The 18755-nt window shown below is 48.0% G+C and overlaps 1 protein-coding gene across 2 annotated transcripts in view; it reads right to left on the bottom strand.

Moving 5' to 3' along the window:
• Positions 1-18755, bottom strand: part of FBLN2 (fibulin 2) — a 100499-nt gene that overhangs the window by 69243 nt on the left and 12501 nt on the right. The gene's annotated exons all lie outside the window — the stretch shown is intronic.

Here is an 18755-nt window from a genome sequence, read left to right as displayed (position 1 = left end):
AGCACATTCACCAGCCTTCCTCCCGGAGGCCTGTGGCTGAGGACAGAGGACAGATCAGGTGGAGGCGGGGCAGGGACAGGCCTCCCAGGCCTTGGTACAACCAGCCAACCCCCACACCACAGCCCTCAGCAGGCCCCAGGGCTCAGCAATGCTCCCCAAGGGAACTCCTTGGACCGCAAGTTTAGCCACTGGGGACACTCCTATCAACTCCTCCGCTGCCCCAGCAAAGGTCAGCGCCGTTCCCAGAATCACCCCCGACACTTGCTGCTCCTGGTACCCCTCCCAGCCCACCCACACCTTTCAAGTCCTATCTACTCTCCCCCATGTGCAGCCCTGGACTCACTCTCTCTGCCCACCTCTCCTCAGCCCTGGGACACACTCCCAGCACCCTGCCCCACAAACTCCACTGCTGCCCTTCTCTGCAAAGCCAGTGTGATCTGAGGGCAGCTGACCCTGCCCCTGCATCCGGTCTCCCGCAAGGAAAGGTCCAGACTCCCTGTGGTGGCTGCTTGACCCTCCTCTCTCTCAGGCCCTCCCATGACACTCCTGCAGGGCCCTCTACTTCCCCAGCCCCTCCTCTCCATCCTCGACAGGCTACTCGAGTGCCACCTTCCCGCCAGTCCTCATTCTCTGCCACCACGCCCTGTGGCTCAGGGGCCAGGCCTGCCCAGGCTGAGGCGCGTGCTCCTTGGCCACAGACAGGGGCTCGTTGCCCACCCACTCCCAGCCCCCAATCCCGGTGACTGTTTGCAGTCACTTTGCTGAGACTGCCCAGTTATTCTAAAAGGGATAAAAAGACAATGAAGTGACATCTCTAGTATTTTAAGTGCTTCTCATTTCGAACCTAAAAATAACAACAACTTCTTTAATGTTTTTGACAAGGAGAAAAAGGAAGCAGAGGGCAGAGCCCACGCCGAGAAGCCACTTCCCAAGGATGGAGAGTCCCATAGAGCCAGTGCACTCAGGAACAGCTGCTGGGAGAGCTGGGGCCTGTAGTCTCCAGTGACAAAGCCCATCACCCTCCACATGGAGATGAGGTGGAGGGTACAGAGGCCCTTGAGTCCACTCTCAACAGTGCCACTTAAAAAGGAAACCTTTGCAAACTGAGACCTAAACCCTCCTCCTGCCCTCTCCTGCCTTTCTACTCATCCATCACACACTCACATGGACAGTACCTTCTAAGAGGGAAATTGTCCCACCGGAGGCGGGCAGCCTTCTCCCAGAGGACCTCGGTGCCCCGCCAGGCCCGCAGTACCCACCCACCGCACCTCGCATTCTCCTGTAAACCAGTCCCCCAGCTCTGCTCACCTTCGTGGCCCCCACGGTGGCCTGGCCCTTGGCCTCCACAACTCAGCATCACGTTCTACCACACCCCGATGATTCTAGATCTTGGGTTCATCCATCACCCCCACCCAAGGCCCAGAGCAACGATAAAGGTCGGGCCCTGACTTGGTGTTCTCCTCATTTGCTGTGCAAACCTAAGCAAGGCCCTTGCCCTGTCTGCATCTGTATATAACGAAAAGGTTCTACTACACCACTGGCCATTGCCGGGGTTCCACAAGCACTATCAAGCTCACGGCTGCATTTTTTGGCCCACGCGGGTGGTTTTCAGTTTTAAATCAATTGCCAGCATTTACAAATTGGAAATGTTCACATGAAAATTCAAGTTTCCAACTTCTCTTGAAAACCACGGGATTTAGAAGAGCAATGTCACAGAAATGGCGGCATGAGGAGTGCTTCTGGAAATCTTCCCTGGTAGTTACAACAAATTGAACAGCTATAATTCAACAAAGGATTCCCTGCACATTACACAGGAATGCCAAAGAGACCCGCACACTGAATCACATGAAGGTGGGGAAAATCAAGCAAGCAATGGGGGGGCGGAGGGGGTGTGCAGAGACACAGGCTGTGGGCCACAGGATGCAGTCCGGAGCTCACTGCAGTTTCAGGCAGCAGAAGCACTCCCTGTGGTCTACACTCCTGCCTAAGGGATCAGCATATAATACAACTGAACCCAGGGTTCAGGGCAGACACCTCGGACGGAGCAAAAACCAAATACAGAAGAGTGAGTATGGTGGTTTAAGCCCTCACTGACGGACAGAAAACAAACCACGGAGCCTGGCCTATTCCCCGAACACTCCCAGACCTTGCCCAACCCGCACCATCCCTGTGTTAGAAGAGGGCTCTAGAAGAAACGGTGGCAGTGTCAGATTAAAGAACAGAATGTCTACAGCCCTGAGAACTTCACTAACATTCCTGCAGATGAACAGCGCAGACAAACGAGAGGGAAGGAATTGTAGGGGCAAGACAGCTGTAGGCTGGTAGTAGCCATTGCTCAGAGCCACAAATGTACCAACTGCCTCTCACATCCCACTCCGCCACCACCTTTCTGGGGGCAACCACAGCCACTGAGACATACAGGCTCTGCATCAGGCTCAAGGGGTAGCACTGTGATTTCACAAGGTCAGAGCTCTCTTGCCGTCCACATCCCCCCACAGAGGCAGTGCCCTAAGACCCAGGCGACATGCTCCAGAGAAGCCCGCCTTCCAGGGAACCTCCCATCGCGTGAGAAGCTGTAACAGTGCAAGAGAAAATATAACACTACAACGTGAGAGAAAATAAAAGGCTGCAGCAGGAGAGAAAAAAATAAAACATTCCAGCAACACCTACTGGAAAACAAAAGAAAGACCTCTTTCCATCAACATGCTGAAGAACCCACTGCTGTAATGAAATAATAATTCATTAATTGCCATGAATAACCAAGGTAACAAGACAGCTCAGAAAGAAAATAAAGTCTCCAGAAAGTGAACTTAAAGAGATGGAAATATGTGACTTAAAGGACAGAGAATTCAAGATTGCAGTTCTGAAAAAACTCAATGAAATATAAGAAAACACAGAAAGGCAGTTTAACGAAGTCAGCAACACAATCAAAGAACAAAATGAACATTTTACCAAAGCGATTGAAATTTTAAAAAAGAACCAAATGGAATTTCTGGAGGTGAAGAAATCAATAAAAGAAATGAAGAATGAAATAGCCAGCTTAGGTAAAAGAGCTGACCACAAGCAGGAAAGAATCAGTGACATCTAAGATAGAAATCTGGAAATGACACAGATCAAAGAAGAGAGAGACTTGAGAGTTAAAAGAAATGAAAGAACTCTACAAGAACTTTCTGACTCCATCAGAAAGAGCAATGTAAGAATAATGGACACACCAGAAGGAGAAGAAAGGGAGCAGGGAACAGAGAGTATATTCAAACAAATAGTCGACGAGAACTTCTCAAACTTGTGAAACGAACTGGATCCTCGAATCCAAGAAGCAAATAGAACACCTAATTACCTCAATCCCAACAAGCCTTCTCCAAGGCACGTTGTACAGAAGTTGTCCAAAATGACAAAGAAAGAATCCTCAAGGCAGCCAGGGAAAAGAAGACGGTAACCTACAAAGGAAAGCCCATTATATTATCATCAGATTTTTCAGCAGAAACTCTACAAGCCAGGAGGGAGCAGAATCAAATATTCAAACTATTGAAAGAGAGAAATTATGAGCCAAGAACAATATATCCAGCAAAGATATCCTTTAGATATGAAGGAGGAATAAAGACCATTCCAGACATACAGAAGCTGAGGGAATTTTCTAACACACGACCTGCATTATAAGAAATACTGACGGAATCTATTCAATCTGAAACAAAAAATCAAAAGAATACAAAACTATGAACAGTATTATGAACAGACAGACAAAACCAGGAAATAGCAATCCATACACAAAATAGGGCACTACACACTTAAACATAACATAAAGGGTAAAGAAGGAAAAAAAAAACATTAAAAAAAGGAAAAAGAAAACTTGCTATTGCAACTCAGAAATCAATTCACAGCATAAATAGGGATAACTTGTGACAACAAAAACATAAAAGGGGAGACAGTAAAGATCTGAACCTGCAAAAGGGGAATGGAGAAAGGAAGCATGCTGAAGAAAAAGGACTACTGTACATATAAAACTTTCTTTTACATAAACTTAAAGATAACCACTTAAAAACAACCAGAACTGAGATATATTACATAACATAAAAAGAAAAAAGAAAAAAGGGGGGGGGGAATCATAGCATCACGCTGAAATAATAGACAAAAACAAAATGGCAAAAAGCAACGGAGACACCAAGCCACCAGAAAAGAAAAGATAGAACAGGAAATCCCCATACATCAATAATCACCCTAAGTGTAAATGGACTGAACTCACCAATAAAAAGGCACAGAGTAGCAGACTGGATCAAAAGCAAAATCCAAAACCATATGTTGCCTCCATAAGACACACCTCCAGCTACAAATAAGACTCAAAGTGAAAGGGTGGAAATTGATACTCCATGCAAATGGTAGCCAGAGAAAATCAGGTGTAGCCATGCTTACATCAGATGAAACAGGCTTCAGGATAAAAAAGGTAACAAGAGACAAAGATAGACATTTCATAATGATAAAGGGGACAATACAACAAGAAGACATAACAGTCATTAATATATTTATCTCCAATCAGGAACCACCAAAATATACAAAGCAACTACTAACAGAACTAAAGGGAGAAATTGACCAAAACACAACTATAGTAGGGGACCTAAATACATCATTGACAGCTATGGGTAAATCATCCAAACAGAAAATAAATAAGGAAATACCAGCACTATAAGTAAGATACATTAGACCAAATGGACATAATTGATATTTATAGAGCACTTCATCCTAGAACATCAGACTATACATTCTTTTCTAGTGTACATGGAACATTCTCAAGGATAGACCATATATTGGGACATAAAATCAGCCTCAGCAAATTTAAGAAGATGGAAATCATACCAAGCATATTCTCTGATCACAAGGCTTTGAAATTGGATATCAACTGCAAAAAGAAAGCAGAAAAAAACCACAAATATGTGGAGATTAAACAACATGCTTTTAAAGAACAACTGGGTAAAAGAAGAAATAAGAGATCAAAAGATACATAGAAATCAATGAGAATCAAAATACATCCTACCAAAATTTTTGGGATGCAGTGAAAGCAGTTTTAAGAGGGAAATTTATATCATTACAGGCCTATCTCAAGAAACAAGAAAAATCCCAAATAAATAACCTCAGGTTACACCTTAAAGAACTAGAAAAAGAAGAACAAATGAAACCCAAGGTCAGCAGAAGAAAGGAAATAACAAAAATCAGAGCACAACTAAATGAAATAGAGAACAAAAAGACAATAGAAAAAAATTAATGCGACAAAGAGCTGGTTCTTTGAAAAGATTAACAAAATTGACAAACCCTTGGCTAGACTCACTAAGATAAAAAGAAAGAAGACACTAATTAACCAAATCAGAAATGAAAAAGGGGAAGTTATCACGGACACCACAGAAATACAAAGGATCATCCAAGAATACTATGAAGGACTATATGCCACCAAATTCAATAACCTAGAAGAAATGGACAAGTTCTTAGAAACATATAGCCTTCCTAGGCTGAACCATAAAGAACTGACTGATCACCAGTAACGAGATTGAATCAGTCATCCAAAACCTTCCCAAAAGCAAAAGTCTGGGACCAGATGGCTTCACTAGTGAATTCTACCAAACCTTCAAAGAGGATCTAATACCAATCCTGCTCAAACTCTTCCAAGAAGAGTTTGAAGAAGAGGCAATACCTCTTTACTCATTTTATGAGGGCAACATTACCCTGATACCAAAACCTGGTAAGGATAACACAAAAAAAGAAAATTACGGACCAATATCTCTAATGAATACAGATGCAAAAATCCTAAACAAAATTCTAGCAAGTTGAATAAAAAGAATGCATTAAACAGATTATACATCACGATCAAGTGGGGTTTATCCCAGTGGCACAAGGATGGCTCAACATATTCAAATTGATCAATGTGATACATCACATAAACAAAATAAAGTACAAAAACCATATATGATTGTATCAAAGCTGCAGAAAAAGCATTTGACAAGATACATCCATTTATGATAAAAAACACTTAATAAAATGGATATTGAAGGAAAATACCTTAACATAATAAAGGCCATATGTGACAAACTCTCAGCTAATCTCATAATTAACGGTGAAAAACTGAAGCCCTTTGCTCTACGTTCAGGAACACGACAGGGCTGTCCCCTATCACCTCTGCTTTTCAACATAGTGTTGGAAGTCCTCGCCAGAGCAATCAGGCAAGAGAAAGAAATAAAAGGCATCCAAATTGGGAATAAAGAAGTTCAATTGTCACTCTTTTCAGATGACGTGATGCTATATATAGAAAACCCTAAAGACTCCACCAAAAAGCTATCAGATACAATCAATGAATACAGTAATGTGGCCGGCTACAAAATCAACGTACAAAAGTCCACTGCATTCCTATACACTAACAATGGGATTTCAGAAAAAGAAATTTTTGAAAAAATTCCTCTGCAACTGCAACAAAAAGAATAAAATACCTAGGAATAAACTTAACCAAGGATGTGAAAGATCTATACACTGAAAATTTAACGACATTTTTAAAAGAAATTGAAGAAGACACAAAGAAATGGAAAGACAGTCCGTGCTCATGGATTGGAAGAATCAATGTAGTTAAAATGGCCATGTTACCCAAAGTAATATATAGATTTAATGCAATCCCCATCAAAATCCCAATGGCATTTTTTAAACAAATAGAACAAAAAAATCATCAGATTTCTATGGAACCAAAAAAGACCCTGAATAGCCAAAGCAATCCTAAGAAAAAAGAACAATGCTGGAGGTATCACGCTCCCTGATTTCAGCCTGTACTACAGGGCAACAATAATCAGAAAAGCATGGTATTGGCAGAAAAACAGACACGTAAACCAATGGAATAGAATCGAAAACCAAGAAATAAATCCACATATACACGGGCAGATCATTTTCGACAAAACAACCAAAAACATACAATGGGATAAAGACAGCGTTTTAAATAAATGGTGCTGGGAAAACTGGAAAGCCTCGTGCAACAAAATGAAACTAGACTGCTATCTGTCACCATGTACCAAAATTCATTCAAAATGAATCAAAGACCTAAATATAAGACCTGAAAACATATACAGCATAGAAGAAAACGTAGGTACTAAAATTATGGACCTTGCGTTCAAAAGGAATTTTATGAATTTGACCTCAAAAGGAAGTAAAAGCTAAAATAAATGAATGGGACTGTATCAAACTAAAAAGCTTCTGCACAGCAAAAGAAACCATCAATAAAACAAAGAGGCAACCAACCGAATAGAAGATATTTGCAAACAACGCCTCCGATAAGGGGCTAATATCCAAAATACATAAGAAAGTCATGCAACTCAACAAAAAAACAAACTACCCAATTAAAAAATGGGCAGAGGACATGAACAGAAACATCTCCCAACAAGACATACAATCAGCCAACAGATAGTATGAAAAAATGTTCAACTTCACTAACTATTAGGGAAATGCAAATAAAAACCACAATGAGATATCACCTCACCCCAGTCAGAATGGCTATCATCAACAAGACAAATAGTAACAAGTGTTGGAGAGGCTGTGGAGAAAAAGGAACCCTCATACACTGTTGGTGGGAATGCAGACTGGTGCAGCCGTTATGGAAGGCAGTGTGGAGGTTCCTAAAAAAATTACGAATAGAATTACCATATGACCCAGCAATCCCTCTCCTGGGTACCTACCCCAAAAATCTGAAAACATTTATCCATAAAGATATATGTGCTCCAATGTTCACTGCAGCTTTATTTATTGTGGCCAAAACATGGAAACAATCAAAATGTCTTTCAATAGATGATTGGATAAAGAAGTTGTGGTATATATACACAATGGCATATTACTCTGCCATAAGATGGAATACCGCCATTCGAGATATGGATATATCTTGAGATTAATTATGCTAAGCGAAATAAGTCAGACAGAAAAAGTTGAGAACCGTATGACTTCACTCATATGCAGGATATAAAATTGAAGGCAACAAAGGAACAAGACAAACAAATAAAGAAACAAAAACTCATAGACCCTGACAACAGTTAGTGGTTACCAGAGGGTCGGGGGGAGGGAGATGATAGAAGAGAGTAAAGGGGGTCCAACATATGGTGATGGAAGGAGAACTGACTCCGGGTGGTGAGCACATATGATGTATAGATGGTGTATATAACAGAATTGTACACCTGAAACGTATGTAGTTTTATTGACCACTCTCACCCCAATAAATTTTAATTAAAAAAAAGTTTTTTAAATGAAAGAAAACCACTGAGCCCTGGCTACCCTGAGGTGTTACACAGGGTGTGTGCTCTTGGTTCCCACCCCAAGAAGCCTAAATGGCCTCCCCGCTCACTCACACAGAGCTGGTTATGTTTGAACTCAGGGTCTCCCCAGGCTCACCTCTGAAACGGGAAGTCCACGGTCATTCCCACTGTGGCCTCCAGCTGGGAGAAGAGAGGTCTGAACCCCCTGCACACTGCTCAGAGCCCCTTGGTGCTCTCTGAAGGTTGTGTGCCCATCCACGAGGGGGACGGGACCAGCTGGGATGTGTCTGGAGGAGGTGGCCCAATGGGGGAGGGCCCAGGCCCCCTTGTGTGGCTGACCTGGAGAAGAGCTGCCTCAGGGGTCCCTGGCACATCTCTATAGCTGCTCTGGATGGGTGTGTACGGGGGTGGGGGTGGAGGGACAGAATCAACTCCATGTGGGGAAAGTTTTCTGCAGGTCAAGGACAGACCAGGCTGCTAGGCAGAGGGGTAAGCTCCCCATCTCTGGAGATAAGCAAGCAGGACCGGGAAATACTCATACAAGTGAGAAGTAGGAGGACACAATCACTACATTACTGATTCTCAGATTTGAACTTGTCCCCCACAGACCCCCCCCATGTGGCCCCTGAATGTCCACCTTCTACAGATGGATACCCCCACCTCCAATCTGAAAAGAGGCAGAAGCGGAGGACTGAGAAAGGGGACCTGACCTCTCTGCAGCCAGAATGGTCCGAAACACCCTGCGGCCAGGCTGCCTGACGCCTAAGGGCTGTGTCATGGGGCACACAGTCCCAAGGCAGGAGCTCACCAGGGCCGGGGAGACGCAAAGGCAGAACCCCCACAGGCTGTGCCCTACAGTGGCTGACTGAAAAGCTGGATAATGCACGCATCTTAATATTAAGAGACCGTTACCTAAGATGACGATTATAATGCCAGCTGACCTAAGTGACCACTGGAATGGACACGCTGGACAGCAGCACATATTCAATTAAGCCCACATAAGCAGTGTATGACGCCAAGTTCTCGTGCCCGGTGAGCTACCCAAAGACATCAGCACTGGGTCTACATGCCCACGGCGGTCACTGGGTATTCGCGTGGTGGTAGGAAGGGACCCACTATGCCGGTACCTATGCCCAGGTCCACTCCCACCCTTCTCCACTCTGCTCTGCACCAGGAGGCCGACCTCCTCAGACTGCATCCCCAGGTGCCCCGACAGGAGATCAGAGAGTAGGAAAGAAACTGGTGTGCATTTCCCAAGCCCTGTCTCCTCCCCTCCCAGGCAGGGGTTGGTGGTAGCTGTATGTACCCCCTCCACCACGACAGCCCCTACTGGGTGACACTGTTGGATTCTAAGAGCTGCCTCTCCCCAACCCCTGCAGGCCCAGGGTGCAAAGGGCTCCCCACCCACCCACCACTGCTGCGCTAAGAGCTGGCCCACCCCTTATAGGTTCCCCCAACACTGCCCACACCTCTGTTCTAGGTCTCTTCATGAACCACTGCTTCCATAAACCCTGTGAAGGCCCCCCATTTCCTGCTGGGACCCTGACAGACACGCACACACACGAAGACCCCACAAAACTCAAAGCCAATGATTCAGTGCACACAGAGCAGCAAGGATGGGCCTTAAAAATATAACATTAAGCAAAAGTACAAAACAGAACAAGACAGAAAGCCCAACACCATTCAAGTCGATTGAAACTGCACACACCCAAGGTAAAATCAACACCACTTGCAAAACACAGGCAAATAAACAGATCCACACAGAACATATATGGAGTCTGCCTGTAGTGGGGAAGGGAATGCGTTGGGAGCAGAGATAGAGGAACAAAGTAAGCACAGGACCCCGCAGACACCAAGACAATAGTGTGACATTCATTATGGAGTGTAATTAACTCAACTCTTAGCTCCTGAGGTCTAGCTGGTAAACAGAAAGAATCCCATGCTGAGCCGCTCTCCAAGCAGGACCCCCACAGCCTCAGGGAGGGCTGGGGCCTGGGGGGGGGGGGCGCCTTCCTGCACCTGGCTCTGAGGTGCAGCACGCCCACATGCCCACACCCAGCCAATCCACAGAGCCCATTCGCCCTGATTTGCTGCGACTGGCTGAGGGATGGGCCTGGGACCATGTGCAACCAATGAGAGTCAGAGCTGTGACGATTCCCGCCAGGGACGTGCAGGAGGCATGCTGAGCCCCTCCACCAGGTCTGGCATCCTCTGCCTGAGTCTCTAAGAGCACTGGGCCACCAGGGAAGACAGGGGACCACCCTGCCGGAGACATCACATGTGGTCGGTGCACTCCTCCTGGTCACTGTGCTGGCATGTGAGTGAGCCCATTTGGGAGACCCCCTCCGCAGGGAGGCGGGTGAATACCACTGAAGTCCCCATTCGATGCCATGTGGAGCTGAAGACAGGGCCCGGCCTCACGCAGCCTAAATTCCTAAGCAAATTACATGACTGCGGCCGCTTTCAGCCTCCAAGTGTCAGGGCAGTTGGTTATGCAGCAATATGTAACCAGAACCACTGGGGTCTAAATCATCAATTAAAAGCAGCTCATCCAGGAAGTGGGACATTTCTGTAGGACAAATGCCCGCCTCCTTAGCACATAGGAAAAGCAGGGAGAGAAGCTGCTGTAGGTGGAAACAGGCCTGAGCTATAATCATCCAGTGCAGGCGGGATCCCTGATGGGGCCCAGCATGAACAAACCACTGAGAGAGCGACACCGGGCTAAGTGACGGAAGCCAAGAACGGACTGAGGACACACAGCATCACAGAACACCCGCTCATTCTGTGATGCGTGATGCTGGCATTTTTAAAAGATTAGTATTTTAAATACCATCATGTCTACAATATGCTCTAACATACTTCAGCATGAAAAATAATCCAAGGCAATACGCTGGGAAATGTAGGGTGTCGGGGGTCCTTTCTGGTCTTCTGTTTTGGCTTGTTGCTCTCCATAATGAAAAGCCACAAAGGCAGTCGGTGTCTAGGTGAGGAGGAAAAATGGGAGTCACCAACACACAGAGTCTGGGGGCATCCAGCCGGTGGGGAGTCTCTGACTCCCAAGCTGAAGATCCAGGGTGAGCTCCAGGCAGGAGCGAAAGGCAGGTTGATGCCCAGTTGGGCTGTCACAGCCTGGGTCTTTGTTGACCAGATCCCTGCTGTGGGTAGGCGCAGTGGGGAATCCAGTGGAGTATGCAGTTCGGTTCTCAGGCCATCACTTAAACGTGACAGGGCAGAGGAGGGGACGACACACTCAGTCCAGGTCTCTTCCCAGAGAGCATCGGCAGAGCAGGCGGCGGAGTGTGCTATGTGGAGACATGCCCACTCCCCCACAGCCCCCACCACGGGGGCTGGGGACCCCCGGGGTCAGGACGCAGGTCAGTGTGGCGTGCCAGTGTCAGAGGTACCTCCGCATGCCACTCAAACCTCAGCTGCCTTCACTCACCCTGGCTCCAAGCTCCTCTCTCTGCCACCCTCGCTGCTGCTCACCCTCAGCCCCAAAAACTGAAACAAAATTACATCCCTACAGTAAGGTGACACCACGTCCTTTGATAAATTAATCTCACCCCCAGCCACAGCAGGCCCCAGATGAAAACTCTCTGGGCTGGCAAGGCCACCTGGTGCCCCCAGATGGCCCTGGGAGCACAAACACATTACCAGTACCACTACAAGAGTGGGGACTTGCCTTACGTGACTTTGAATCACAAGGTACGGAAATTCTTCCTTTTTCCCAGCTCTCAGATCCTTCAGATTCTGACAAGAATAGGCTTGCCAGAGCTAGCAAATAAAAAGAGAAGACATGCAGCCACAGTGGAATTTCAGATAAACAATGCATAATTGTTCAGTGTAAGCGTGTCCCGGGCAATATTCAGAACACACTTATTCATTGTTCTTCTGAAATTCCAATTTAACTGGAGTCCTCCATTTTTACCAGGCAACCCTAGATAAGAACAATCTCAGGTTTGTGCTGGTATGGCCTGAAAACTTTTTAAATATTTGCAGGGGATCTCTCTTTTAAACAAGAGGCAGCTACATCAAAACATTGGGACTTTCAAACAGCTGGGAATGACAGAAGGGAAATAAACATACAAGACACTTGTTGACATACCAGTTACAAACACACAAGTAATCAGGACCACCTGGCCTGTCCGAGCAGCTCCGAAGGCAGCACGTCCCTGGCTCCTCCCAGAAGCCGGCCTCACACACTGACCTGTACCCCATGTCCAAGCAGAGAGCAATCACTAACCAGCTGCTAGTCTGTCCATAGACCATGTTTGGGGGACACTTTGGAAATTAGTTGCTGACACTGTAATACTGCTGTGTTATTAAAGTTGTAACATTTAAAATCAGGACATTTGACACTGAAGCTGGACTCCCAAGTTCTCTAAGAAAATCAGAAGGTAGGGCCACAGCAGGGCATCACTGGTCCACCACGACTCACGCTCACTGTTCACAGCTATCGCTGGGCTCCCTGGTTCTCTCTATCCTCCTGTACCCTCCCAGGCCTAGCTCCTCTTGTCCACACCCAAAGGACAGACGCCCAGCGGAGGTGGGAGCTCCTGCTCCCTCCTGCCCAGGGTCACCTGCTGAATGTCCAGGTTTCCTGGGTTAGAACCTGCCTCTTCTCTAAGTGGCGGACTCTGAAAATTCTGCCCCCTCCCAAGGAGCCCACTCCTACCCAGGCGGCCTGGCAGGCCTCAGTCTGTCAGCCACATCAGAATCCAGTGGTACCCCCACAGCCATACAGGGCACACGGTAAGAGGACACACAGGAGTGTGGGGACAGAGCCCCAGAGAGCAGTATCCATGCTCTCAGCCTCACGAGGAAAGGAGCCGGCGTGGTCGTGTAGCCCGTGCATGCGCAGGACGCATCCCCACGCAAGCACTTATGTAACCAGCTGGCCGTCAGCCCCTATTGTTCTATATGCTACGTATATAACTGCCGTGGCTACGTTAGCAAGTGTGGATGTTTCGAATTTTGCAGATTCTACTTCCTGTGTCTTGCCCGGCCACCATCGAGACTGTGGTGCAGAAAGACCCCTTCTTGGGGTATTGGCGGATGTTTGCCTCTTGTATCTCGACCGGTGCCTCAAGAATATACCTGTGGTATGAACCCTTTACCTATGGCTCCATTGTCTTTTTTCTGGCCTCACCAAATCCAAGAGCCTGCCAGGAGTCAAACTCCTGCATTATGAGGAGTTACACACTGTCTTAGCCCAGGACCTCTAAGAACAGAGCTAGAGTTGGGTTCCTGTGCTCATGGTTTATCAGAGAACTCGAGAGAGACGGGAAAGAGGGAAGCAGAATAGAGGAGGGCATGAAGCTGGGCAAAGATGGGACCTCAGCTGGAGCCTGGTGCCAGCCTGATCCCGTGGGGAACGCAGCAGCATGACTGGCACCCCAGGGCTCATCCCACTCAGAGGGACATCAGTCAGTCACTGGCTATGGACTGAGTGGGGGCGAGGGGGGAGCATGACCTTCCAGGCATGTGGGGGAGGCGACTCCTGTGGGCCCAGGGCAAGCACCTGGAGAAGGACGAAGGTGTGAGCATGAGCGGCCAACATCTGGGGTGCTGGGGGAGGAGTGCACCACCGGGGTGGGGGGGGCAGGCAGGGCACCAGCAGTGACCACACAGGCTGCCACACGAACACACACATACACAACACACACACACACACACACACACACACACACACACACACACACAGGCAGTTTGGTCCTAGAAACTCTCCCAAAAACTACTTTTAATTTATAATTCAGTCTGTGTTCACCCCAGGCTCAGAAAGGTAAGAAAGTAACATATTAAAATAGTGTTTGCACACCCATGTTCACAGCCAAGAGGTGAAAGTAACCCAGTGTCCATGGGCAGATGAATGGATAGACAAAATGTGGTCCCAGAGAGTCCCAGAGAGCAGTTTCCAGGCTCTCGGCCTCACATGGAGGGGTGCTGGCTCGGGTAGTAGATGGCCGTCAGCTGTGACTAGTTGGCCATCAGCTGTAACCTGTTAGCCATTGGCCACTGATATAACTGCCGTGGCTACGCTAGGGGGGTTGGTTGGTTAGCAGAGAAGCGGATGGCGGATAGCAGCTAGCAAGTGAGGTTAGCAAGCGTCGATGGCAGATTGCAGATCGTGTGGCTCCTGCCTCCTGTGTCTCCAACACAGCCGCCAGCGTGAATACAGTTGTGTGACGCCCCTACCTATGGCTCCATGGGTGTTCCTTTTTGTTCTCACCATGTCCGGCGTTCTCATGCAGGGAGCAGGAGCTGAGTCCCTACATTACACATGGCGCAGCGAGCAGGGTGTGGTGTCAGCCAAAACTCTTCAAAAGGTGGTAGAGCAGCTTGCGCATATGAGCGCTCAGTCTCAAGACCAGGAGGAGCGGCGCCAGGAGCAGAAGAGGACATGGATGGCTCTCCGACCAGCATAGAAGGAGCCATGCAGCTGCCGGAGAGCTGGCAGGGGAGGGGTGGGAGGACGTGGACGGTTCTCCAACCAGCACAGGCCAGAGAAAGCGAAGGTCGTTGTGGCCCTGTGGGCTGGGAAGTGCTTGCTGAGGCAGCCCAGGTGTGGGACTTGCAGTCCCAGGAGGAAACACTTGCTGAGTCCTCGGTGGAGGATATGGATGAGGTCAAGGTTGTCCCTCACCCCCAGGTTTGGGAGGACTAGGAGCCCTCGCCCTGCGGAGAGGGCACACATTGTGGGGCCAACGCACAGCCTTGGCGAATGACTGTGGACTATGGGGAATTGCCTTCCATCCCTGATTTGATGGACCGCTTGACTGTTTGCTTGGGAACGTACCACCATGTAGTGGAACTGGCGGATGTTTGCTTCCTGTGTCTCACCCGGCCACCAGCAAGACTGTGGTGCAGGAAGACCCCTTGTTGGGGTACAGGTGGATGTTTGCTTCTTGTGTCTCGACCAGCCGCTCTCAAGAATATGTAAGCACCTTGGCTGTGAGCCACTATTATTCCAGCACAGTACTCTGAGAACCCTGGCTGTGCCCAGGAAGTAGGTGGACATCAAGGGACACCCCCTGGGACATTACTTGAACTGGAGTGAAACTTTTTCTCGTGATCTGGGTTCCTGACACTCGTGGGCCCCTCGTGGAAGACGCTTGTTGTGTAGATTGTGAGGCGAGACCCTGGAGGGGTGGAGTGTGGGGACAGAGTCTCAGAGAGCAGTTTCCAGGCTCTTGGCCTCAGGTGGAAGGGTGCTAGCTCAGATAGTAGATGGCCATCAGCTGTGACTAGTTGGCCATCAGTTGTGAACAATTAGCCACCAATATAAATGTCATGGCTACACTAGCGGGTTGGTTGGTTGGCAGAGAAGCGGACAGCAGATTGCGGCTAGCAAGTGGGGTTAGCAACCGCGGATGGCAGATCCTACTCCCTGTGTATCGCCCGGCCGCCAGCGAGACTGGGGTGCAGGAAAACCCCTCGTTGAGGTACTGGAAGGTGTTTGCTCTTGTGTCTTAACCAGCCACTATCGAGAATACAGTGGTGTGACTCCCCTATCTATGGCTCCGTGGGTGTTCCTTTTTCAACCATGTCCTGCGTTCTTGTGTGGGGAGCGGGAGCTGAGTCGCTGCATGACAGTGGTCCATCCATACAATGGTATATTATTCAGCTTTGAAAAGGAAGGAAATTCTGACGCACACTACAACATAGATGAACCTCAGGGCATTATGCTCAGTGAAATAAGCCAGATACACAAGACAAATGCTGCATGATTCCACTTATATGAGGGCGCTGGTGTAGTCAGATCACAGAGATGGAAAGTAGAACGGTGGCTGCCAGGGGCTAGGGAGTGGGGAAATAGGGAGTTGTTGTTCAATGGGGACTGAGTTTCAGTTTTGAAAGATCAGAAAGTTCTGGAGAAGATAGTCGTGATGGATCCACAACAATGTGAACATATTTAATGCCACTAAACTTGACATTTAAAAACGGTTAAAATGGTCAACTTTATGTTTTGTATATTTTACTACAATTAAAAACACTCATAATACATGTGTACTATGGAGTCAAAAGCGAATATTCAAAGAGCATAGAGAGGACAAGAAAAAAACTGTACTTAAGACCCAACAGGAAATAAGGGCTGCTCCTGAGACCTCCCCTTAGTAGTAAGCTTCCTGGCAGCCAAGGCTGAAAGGGAAATTTAAGGATGCCACAGGGCTCCTTGTTTGATAAGAGGAAGTCATCTAGGTCACTGGGAAAAGTACACTTGTTCTTGGCACAAACTGTTAGGAGGAATTTTAACTTGATCAGTTCATATTTATAACTATCACTTCCCCAGGGCTGACACAATGCCAAACAATGGACTGAGAATTTCCAGGGGTTTTTATTTTCTTTAGCCATGCTCTATAGATAAGGAAACTCAGGCCCAGAGTAGGCAAATGATCTGCCCAAGGTCACAGCACCAGTACAAGGTGACGGGGATCTGAGCCCCGGCGTCCGGCCCAGGGAGTCCTTCAGTTTGTCCACGTCCACTGGGCACCTGCGAGCCTCCCAGCTCCTATCGCTGGTACTGCGAGGTCGGTGAACAAGACCAGCAAAGGTGCGATCCGCATGTGGCCAACGTTCCGGGGGAAGGAAAGGATAAGAACAAATCAAAAAGACAACGTCGGCCCTGTGAAGGACAGGGACAGGGGCACCCCTCTGGAGAGACAGAGCGGGCCTCACTGAGGAGGGGACACTTCAGCTGAACCTTGTCTGGAAGAAACGTGGTGGCTGGCAAAGATCTGGGAAATGGAATCCAGTGGAGGAAGCAGCACAGGCAAAGACCCTAAAGCAAGAAGCAGCTTGACACATTGTCATTGGCACGGGGAACAAGGAAGAGAGGGGCAGGACGTGAGGGGAGGAGCAGGAAGAGAAAAAGTAGGTGAGGGGACAAGAAAATCAAGGCAGGAGAGAAGCTAGAAAGAGCAATAAGAGCAGTTACCCATTTCCAGTACCCCAGACCTCAGCAAAATACCCAGGAAATGTAGTAGACGTTGTTCCAGCAGGGCGGTGGGGCCACCGCTAGGCCACAGCACAGTGGGAACTCAAGAAGGGACTGAGACACCCCTCTCAAGAAGTCTGAGGAAGATTCCAGTCATATAAAGTACAAAACCAAGTAAAACCTAAAGAGTATCACTTATGGAACACAAATGCAGGAGGCAGAGCCAGAAAGCCAAGCTGGGTGGTAACTGTAAAAGTCTGGCAGAGAGAGGCAGGTTGAGGACAGGGCGCTGGGGGGCGGGGCTGGGTCCTCCTGGTTCTTCCAGGTGGGGATGACGCAAGGGCTCGTATGCTTTTATGTACTTTTTGTATGCGTGCTTTCTCACAATAAAAGAGACTTCTTACAGAAAAAAAGAGCCAATTACAGTAGTCTAGAAAAAGGAAACAAAGGCCAGAGATGGTTTTGGCAAAAGAAATGGAGAGGAGGAGAGGGAGATGAAAAATAGTCACAAATTATCAAAAGAAAAGTGATCGAGTTTGGCTTCTGTCTTTAAAGTCAAATTTTCCTTCAGTTCCCTGTGGGCAAAAGTTTGAATAACCGACGCCATCCTTTGCAAAAAGTCAAGTCAGGCCGTGAAGGGTGAGCTACATACAGGGCAGGGGGTTTGGGGAGGGGCCTGGGTCCTTTCGGGTAGAAGGGCAGGCAGGTCAGGCCTGGGGAGAGACGGGCAAGGCAGAAGGCACAGGTGGGGTAGCCTGAGGTCTCCAAGGAAGAGGGAGGAGCTGGGCCCTGAGCACAGAAGACACTGGGTCTCAGCAAACACTGGGTACAAGGTACTGGAAAGCAGCAGGGTCCCAGGTGGAACAAAGAGGGTGCCTGGGGCCCCGTATCCTCAAACGCTCATTGGCACCTGTGGACCTTCAACAGGTAAGCTCATGAAAACACTGGGAAAAATCACCCTTCAATTGGAATAGCGAAGTTTTTCCCTCTCCACCCTTAAAAAAAAAGGAGAGATGAATAAAAAGCTCCTTAAACCCTGGGTGCGAGCTGACCCTGCATATATAGTCACTAATCTCATTAGCAGCACAGGCAGGTGACAAATTACAAAGATGAATGTCCATGACTTACAATCAGCCTTTGGGAAAAGAAAATGTTGCTTCTGGCACCAGGAATGAGCTGATATTTTCCTTCCCCTCAATTCACAACTTTGGAAAGAGGAAACACTCCTAGGGTGGGGTGATGAGAAACGGCGGTAGCAGCAGCCAAGGCTGAGCTCACTGCTCTCCCCCACCTGGCGTCCCCATGTCCCCCACCCAGCCCCAGACGCAAGGCCGCCACACCCTCGACCTCTCCCTCTCTCTGTGAAATCCTGAGGCATCCTCCATCCAGTTTGTCCACAGTCCTGCTGCTGGGCACTTCTCATCTCATCTCCCAGCTCCACTCAAAACCCTGAATGGTTCCTTATCACCTCTGGTCCTTTTGAGAGCCTGAGAAAAGCTACGAGGGATAATCTAACCCCCTCAAGATGGGACTGAAGACACCCACAGAAGGAAAACACA

This window comes from Rhinolophus ferrumequinum, chromosome 2 (genome assembly GCF_004115265.2).
Source record: "Rhinolophus ferrumequinum isolate MPI-CBG mRhiFer1 chromosome 2, mRhiFer1_v1.p, whole genome shotgun sequence".
NCBI lineage: Eukaryota > Metazoa > Chordata > Mammalia > Chiroptera > Rhinolophidae > Rhinolophus > Rhinolophus ferrumequinum.
Note: the sequence above shows the minus strand (reverse complement) of the source record. Positions and strands in the feature narration are given on the sequence as shown.